Source organism: Bombyx mori, chromosome 3 (genome assembly GCF_030269925.1).
Source record: "Bombyx mori chromosome 3, ASM3026992v2".
NCBI lineage: Eukaryota > Metazoa > Arthropoda > Insecta > Lepidoptera > Bombycidae > Bombyx > Bombyx mori.
This window is the reverse complement of record NC_085109.1, coordinates 10,437,868-10,446,981: the sequence shown is the minus strand read 5'-3', so window position 1 is coordinate 10,446,981 and position 9,114 is coordinate 10,437,868.

The following is a 9,114-nucleotide window of genomic DNA, read 5'->3' as shown; positions in this document are numbered from 1 at the left end:
CTTTTTTCTAAGAAATGAAGATGTTTTCGTGTCTGCAAACGTGGCCACTGGAGCGTCTTATTTTTGTTCCTGATCCTTAATCTAGTACTATTATTGATCGAAGATAAAACTAATGATTTTAAGTTCTATTCGAGGTGTAAAGAAAATAAAACTGGAGGTTTCGCAACAACCCACGGTCATTCGGTAACGTGCGAACTTATTGTGGTACACTCACTTCATTCACGGTTGTTTGCATAAGAGATAGTGTATTGCGCAAACGAACGCTCTGAGATCGTGGTCAATGAATGATAAAAAAATATGTTATTTTTTGTACATTATTACAAAGTTAAGTCGTACACTGTGCGCATTACTAATTTGTACGTTATTACAAAATTAAGTCGTAAACTGTGTGCATTTCTAATAAAAACCTTACGTTACGGACGTTTTTTCTCGGTTACGGTACCCCTCCGCATCTACCCATCAGGAACTTCGTTTCAAAAAAACAAGCAAATTGAACCTACAACAATTTTTGGCTTATTTTGTTACCTTATTAATACAAGTCAGAATATCAGAGCAAGAGAGTTCTTTGATACGTGTGAAAATAACGTCAAAAGATTCCGTTACATATACATATATTACCAATGCAATACATACCAAGCCATTAAAAATAGAACAATATTAAGTTAAAATAATAATAAAATATTGTTTGTTTACTACGATTTGTTGAAGTGAAACTTCTTTATGGACGTAGGGAGGAAAAAATGTATGTAACGTTTTTCGGATACGCGCCATTTCAACTTCTTCCGCTACGCGCCATGTTTATTTTATTTCTATTTGGTTTGTTATCAACAGATGTTGCTGCACGTAAATTCAACAATTCCTGAATCGCGGTGACGAGATGTTACACAGTTGATAGACGTTCTCGTATTTCTCTTGCTAAATCATACCTACCTTGCGTCGGGATACCGTGATCATGCAGGCGGTTACCCCGTGGGGAGGCTGCTCCATTGCACTGCGGAGTGGTTCACCCTTGCGATTATTTCTATATTTTATTATATAAGTTTCATTTCTACCGTGTATGACTTGCGCACACACACTTTTTTTTTCGATGAATCGCGATGGATGAATGCTATTTTTTTAATGGATGGAGAGACGCGCTCTCTGCTAACTTTACATTAAAAGGTCACCCTAAAAGACACCGACAGCTCCCACAGTACAGATGCAAACAACTGCCTTCTGCTGATCGATTTTTTCAAGCAATTTCAACAAAAACCGTATGCTCAATTGAAAAGTCTGTCAATATAACAAATCACCGGCGGACTTTCACACGTGGATGTGATCTATGAAGGGTCATCTCAGTTCTAAGAATTTTCGTGGCCGCATTGTTTCACCATAAGCCGTAATGACGGCGGCCTCTGTCACAGGATCTGAAAGAAATATGGTTAAATAAACACATTTCGGTGTGGTCGGTTTGAGATTTTTTTTTTGTCTACTGTTGTTGGACCTGCATAGGGTTTCGCTTCGTTTACCTAATACTTTTTTCTAAGTTTTATGGGTCGTAACGTGAAGATTAAGTGCTATGTAGATCCCAAAAGTTATGGCGTAGAAGGATTTTATTTTATTAACTTACCTTTAATATTGCCTGCTTATCTACCGGTATACTAGAAAGGCTAGTCTGGCTGCACCATAACTTGTGACGAGGATCAGCCTGAGAGAGTTTGCTAATATTTGACCTAGGAAGAGCAGTGGTTCTACTTTTTCTGAATCTACCACCGGATCGGAAGCGACCTACTGAAAAGATCCGGCTACAAATTCATTGGAATGTGTGTGTATAATAAGCTACGTGATGCTATAAAAAAAACAAATTATTGTTATTTAAAAAGAACTTGAAAAAATTATTAACCTTAAGATGTTATGTATAATAACATCTTAAGCAGTGGCGTACCTAGAACTTTTGCCGCCCGGGGCGATCTCCAGTCTGCCGCCCTTTCTATTATAAGTCAATCAAATAGTGGTTTTTATAAATTAATACACATAAATAAATTATTAAGTTATTTAATCAATATTAATTAATACACAGAGTAAATTTTTTAGACTTATTTGTATGCACTCGTAAACATATTTATATAATATCTACTCTTCTAGCTTTCATAAGTAAATACTAAAATGCCGCCCCAGGGTAAGTGCCGCCCGATGCGGACCGCACCCACCGCCCCCCCCTAGGTACGCCACTGATCTTAAGGTTAATAATTTTTTTAAAGATAAATCATTATGTTAATTTTAAATTCGCTTTTTTCTGTTCTTTGTTTTAGTTTTATAACATAAATAACTAATTCTTATTCAATTAATTTATTTTATTGTTTGATACTTTAATTAATTAATATATTTACTGATTGCATTTAATGTAAATCATTTTGAGTAATATTTGCACGCCGACCTGGTTGAAACGCGCTGTTCCATAAAATAGCTACATATTAACAACTTTGTAAACCGTGTTTTAGCTAATAGAGTTTGATTTGATTTGATTTGTGACTATTTGTGTGTGTGTGTTTATTGCACGGTTCAAGAAAGTTTGAAAAATGTAATAAATTGAAGTATGTTATTAGATCGATTCATGTCTTCATAGTTACTTAATTGTAGTCAAATTTATTTCTGGAGGGTCGAAAGCGTATTTTGAATGTATCACGATTCGATTACAAAGTATGCAGGAGTAAAAATAATATCAAAAATTAATCTTTCACGCATCACACATTAGTTGTGACTCGAAATAATGGATTCTTAGTCTGGTAACAGAAATTCACGTGGCTAGGAAGTCGGTAGTTATCTTTGTCCTTCACGGTTCAATCTCTCGTGTCATGATCTGTTTCCGGCTTGACTTGCAAACGCACCAGTATGTTAAGAATAATTATACATTCACAAACAGTAGTAGAGTAGTAATAGTAGTAGTAGACAGTTGATACATATACATTATTTTTTTATGGTACATATACATTATTATTTCTCGGCAATCAATATCTATATATATAAAAATGAATTGTTGTTCGTTAGTCTCGCTAAAACTCGAGAACGGCTGGAACGATTTGACTAATTTTGGTCTTAAATTATTTGTCGGAGTCCAGAGAAGGTTTAAAAGGTAGATAAATGTGAAAATGCCCGGAATTAAGTATAAAACAACAATTTTGTTTGTTTTAAGTTTATTTTATACAAAAGTTTAGGTCTTTTATTTATCGATTGAGGCACTACGAAGTCTGCCGGGTCAGCTAGTATAATTATATTTGTTATTATAAAACATTGAATTTATTCATTCATAGTTCAAATTTATTTTTTAGTACTGTGATAACTGTCTCAATTTATCTATCGGTCCTTTTTTTGTTTATCGTAATACAAATTTATATCTGAACGTTTTTTTTTAGACCGACGCAGAGCTCAATGCGAACCTAAGACAAATTCTAACCTTAAAATTGGTTAGTGAGTTATAATTTGCTTAATTTGTGATTAGTCTTTAATCTTTGGACCACGCGCTACAACTAAAACCACGTCTTTTTGGCGAGAACGCGAGCGGTGAAGCTGTGTGATTTGTTTTATTTTGACTATTTAGTGTTTCTTTTAGGTTTAAATGCGTAATAACGGTGGTTTCTTAACTGTTTAGTATCTGTGAAAGTGCACAAATGCGGGATAATAAAACAAAGTCGCTGGACGTAACTTCTCGGGATCCTCCAAAAGGTCCACTGAAAACGTCTCAGTAAACGACCACCATTTTACTGAGATTATATTTCATCTCATGTCATATCATATCAGATCATTTTATTTCAGTTCATGAATCAAAAAAAGTTTTATTAAAATTAAAATAGCACTTGACCTAAGGGTCTTAGTTACCAGGTCATAAAGTCCATTAAAAAAAAGAAAAGCACTTGTCATAAAATACAGAGCTAACAATATCAGAGCTCTTAGTAGGTATATATTACATACAACCATATGTCGTCTCACGATCTCACGCGCCGGTCCCGCGCCAATTCGAACCCGTCTTCCTGTCATATGGCTTATATCATCCGCTCATCCCGACGGTCAACGAACTTCGTCATACGATTTATTTATATCGCAAAAATGACTGTCCGTTAAAAATTAAATTATTGTAACATAAATTACGATTACAAAATGCGCAAAAGGCACTTTGCTTAAATTAAATATTTAGTACTCGTCGATATGTTTTTTTTTTTATTACGTATATCAATGTGCTTACTTTTGCGGCGTAGATTGGCAGATAAATTTTCATTTCAACCAGTCTTAATGAAAACTAAGACTGTATAATATAAATTTTTTGTTGGCCTTGTAGGCAGACGAGCATACGGCCCACCTGATGGTGAGTGGTTACCGTCGCCCATGGACTTCAGCAATGCCAGGGGCAGAGCCAAGCCGCTGCCTATCGCAAATCAATACCAACTTCCACCTTCATCTCAGGACACGACATTTAAAGTTTAATTTTGTTGGGCTTCAGCAGTATTGGCCACAACTACTGGTGGTAAAAGTATTTGCAAGCCTGTACAATCATCCTGCCAATTGACGTCATACGTTCCAGTTTGAAGGGTGGGGATAGCTGTTATACAATTTAGACTTCGGTCATATGTCTCAAGATGGTTCGCGGCGTTCCCCTTTTGTCTTTGGGTTCAAGTAATCCCTTAATACTAAGTGAGCCGTGAGCTCGCTCACTAATCTATGGAAGAAAAAATAATAGGTAGATATTTTTCACAATAAATTTCTTCCGATATTTTTTTTTTGTGTTCAATAATTTCAACAACAAAAATAACATGAATGACTTCTAAAACTAATAAACAAAGACGCAGAGGAAATAATAAAATGATTTGTAATTATTCGGATATCAAATAATACGTTGTGTAAATCCCGGAAATAATATATGCTATCATTGACCATAAAAAATTTCGCGAGTTCAAGTAATTGCATTATTCAAAAGTGTTAAATCATATTAGAATTATCTAGACTGTTAAAAAGTAGTACTTCATATAATGAGGAAGTAAGTAATTATGAAACTGATAAATATAAATGAAATATCTCGAATATTTAGTACTGGAATGTTTTAACAAATCCTATTTTTTCTGTCATCTAAAATTATCCGTCGTAGAGTTGTTCTGTTTATTTATTTATTTTTTATTGCTTAGATGGGTGGACGAGGTCACAGCCCACCTGGTGTTAAGTGGTTACTGGAGCCCATAGACATCTACAACGTAAATGCGCCACCCACCTTGAGATAAGTTCTAAAACTCAGTATAGTTACAACGGCTGCCCCACCCTTCAAACCGAAACGCATTACTGCTTCACGGCAGAACTAGGCAGGGCGGTGGTACCTACCCAAGCGGACTCACAAGAGGTCCTACCACCAGTAAATGTTATAACTGTTAGTAGAGTTTTCAAATCCAATGCTCCAATGCCGGCCTGAAATCTCGACGCTAGATTATTTAGACATAATAACCTGAATGCAGGTCGAAGCGTCAATCATTTCAATTCAATTCGACAAGCGCGAAAATAAAAATAAAGTGAAATCATAATTTGATGAGAATAAAAAATAAATAAAAAAAAGCCTTTTATTTCTTGCATTTTAAAATAAAGTGACATTACAAAAAATTATAAAAATTGTTGATAATACATTAATAATGATAGATACTAATTATGATAGAATTCTTAATATAATGTGTATAATATTAGTCGGATCAACATAAAAGATATAAAAAAGGTTATATAAATTTAGCGTGCAGGCATGCCAGAACCCCTCTTATGTGAGGGTGAAGGCCTCCTCCAGACTTTTCCATTTGTCTGATGAGAATAGGTATAAGTAAGTATATATGAAGCGAACTAATTGCGATTTGTCGGTCCGCACTTATTTAATGTACTGACTATTTCAATTTATCATCTCGATACTTTTGTTTGTACCGTTAGTTACCGTTCTCATTTAGGTGAACTCGATTCATCAAAACTTTTATCCATCTAATTATCGTATTTTTATGATTGTTATCTAACTGTAAGATGTATTTTTAATACTAACTAATGTTCACGACATTGTCTACTTCTACAATTGAGGTTTAATAACAAAAACAACGACCAGCCAACTAAATAACGTTGATGCACCGCTTATTCAAACTTAAGCAGAATTACAATGAATATAAATAACCAGTCGCCAGTATTCGAGTTTGATAAAGCAGAGGAACGCCTGGCAGTACAACGCTGTGTATGGCGACGCGACCGCGACGGTTTTGTCTTTATTTTCGTCATTGGCTCAGTACAACACTACGATTATCACAAAATGAGTACAGACATATCGGGTGTTTATTGCCGTATTATTAAATGAGGTTATCATGCAGTGTTCGGACGCGCGCTGCCCTGGCATTCCAAGGAGTGCAGGAGCGGCGCGCTGCCGTCACTTAGATCTAAGCTAGATTAAGTTAGGTTAAAAAAAATGATGGGAGGAGAAAAGCAGCTGCCCCCGACGAAGAAAGAAGAGTCGACGAACAATAAGGAAGAAAGAAGTGGAGTGAAGAGGGAAGAATAAGCAGAAGAATCCCACCCACCATCAACTCAGACCCAAACAGCAAAAAGGAATCCTGCAGCTCATCACTCCTGCCTCGATAGGCAGGGAGTCACAAGCCCGGGTAGAAAGGTTTCCCCGAGGCCCGTCCCGCGCCCCCGTAAGTATAGTGTCCGAAGTATGCTTCATCTAAGTGTTTGCAATTAATAATGCATATGAAGCAAATGTAGGCTTACTATATGCAGCGGCTTAGCTCTGCCCTTGGCATTGTTGACGTCCATGGGCGACAGTAGCCACTCACCATCAGGTGGGCTGTATGCTCGTCTGCCTACAAGGGCAATAAAAAACGTGTAAGATCGAAAATATTGGACCGACTGTATCTTTGTCGAGACGGACAAACTTTTCTGCCTTATAATTTTGCTATAGTTATACAAGTTAAGTTGCATATTATTATGTGCTTAGGTAACGCCCGTTCACGAACACGTTATATGGTCTCGTGTGTGTATCAGCGTCCACATATTGCATTAGAGAAATGGGTACCGCGAAATCATAACTGACCTTTTTAATTTATGTAACCGTGTGTATGCAAAATACATTCATTCAATTGCATGTAATGTATTTTGCTTACGCAATATGTCTGCTACTTATTTATTCGAGTTATTCTTCTTTGCAAACCCAGATTGCTTGCGTCGGTGATTTGTATCATTGTTCCGATAGTAGGTAGGTACATGTTGGCGTTACGCCAGGGTTTTCACACTTATGATATATTACAATGAAAATCAGATGAAAATGCAATAAATACAATTCTATAAAACTTTAACATTACTTGTTTATAACAAAAAGCCACGTATTAGTTTTTACACAATTAGCCATTTTGAGATGGTTATAGCAACTACAAATTCTTTTATTACAAACAAATCTAATTACTGCGAAACAATTCACAAAATATGACTTAATATTCACAATATATATTTTAGTGATTTTTTCATGAATCTGACATTAATTTCTTTTACACAAATTACTTTTAACTAATATAATCTAACATTATTATTGACAACATGATTTGCTTAAGAATTACAATACTTAATTAAATTACTACTGTTAATCATAAAATAATTTATTATTAATATTTAATTATTTATACAGTAGCTTGTGTTTTTAAATAGTGTCTGCTAAATATTAAATATGGTAGAATAGCAGTTTCATCTTAATAATAATAAATAAATACTAACATAGAATAAACTAAACTATATATCATGTTAATTATTTTCAATAGTGGCGTTTGCGCCCAAAATATATATAGAGTAGCATCTCACACTTATTATGTACAGATTAATATTCGATCTTCCTTTGTGAAATACATACATGTTTCATGTTTACTATTGTTTGGTCTCTAAAAGGTTTCTAAGAAATTTCAATATGGTATGGCAGGATATCTCGTGGTCCTAAGGCCTTACACATATTTATTTTAAAATCAATAGTGTTAAAATTGAACAACAGATCCAAAACTAAAATCATGGTCGTTGATCGCACAAAAAAGTTGGAGCTTAGTGGAACACTAAACCTTGAGTTTGTTGACAACTTTATTTACCTAGGCTCCAACATTGACAATACCGGATCCAGCGAACCTGAAATACGACAGTGTATCGGAATGGCAAAGGGACCCATGACCCATTACAAGGAACAAAATCCTGTCGACATATAATGGTCACGACCTTCAGCAGTGAGGAAACGACGCGAGGAGAGAGGTGTTAAAATAATTGAAGCAGGAATATTTTTTCTTTCTAAATCTTTTGATTCAGAAACGCCGTTTTTTACTCTTAGTCACCTTTGTTTTTTTTTGTACTAAGAAAGCATTAATAATTAATGCGGGTACAAAAAACCAGCACAGCTAATACATTTCCTTACGAATGACTTTGAAAATGACAGTTGAAATTAATGAACAGGAAATTAGGGCGTTGCGGGCCACATCGCTTCTAGATTATCTGTGATAACGGATCGAAATAAAGAACGAATGAATGAATTTCTATTATAATTGCGATACGAAATTTAATGTTGGATAGAATCAGGATATAATTTGAAGACTCTCTAAGTCTTTGTGTTTTTTTTTTTTTTTAAATAAGTAAACCGCAGGAAATTGCTTTGTATTAATAGATAGACTTTTTATACGCACGAGTATTGATTTTATAAAAAAAAATTGCTATTTTATGTGAAGGAGCCATTTTTTTTACGTATTTGTAACAAATTACTCTCGACTCATCCGGTTTCATTTATTATTATAATTTTCTATTTTAATTTTAATAATACACTAGACATGAAAGATATTATTCTTGACATTGTGACACTGAAAAAAAAAAAAGCACGTACTAAAATATTTATTTGCAAAATCTAATCTGACACTATACGCGACACACTTCTGCATAACACACGGTTCAACTGATTGTTAGTAGTCACCGTTGTTAATGGAGGTCAGCAATGCTGGGACTTGATCGCCAAGCTTCTGCCTATTATTGAAGACTGCCCGCAAAACTCGTTTGAAGAAAAACGTGTCATATCGCACACAATAGTCTAGAATTCTGAATGCACTATTTGTTGAATAG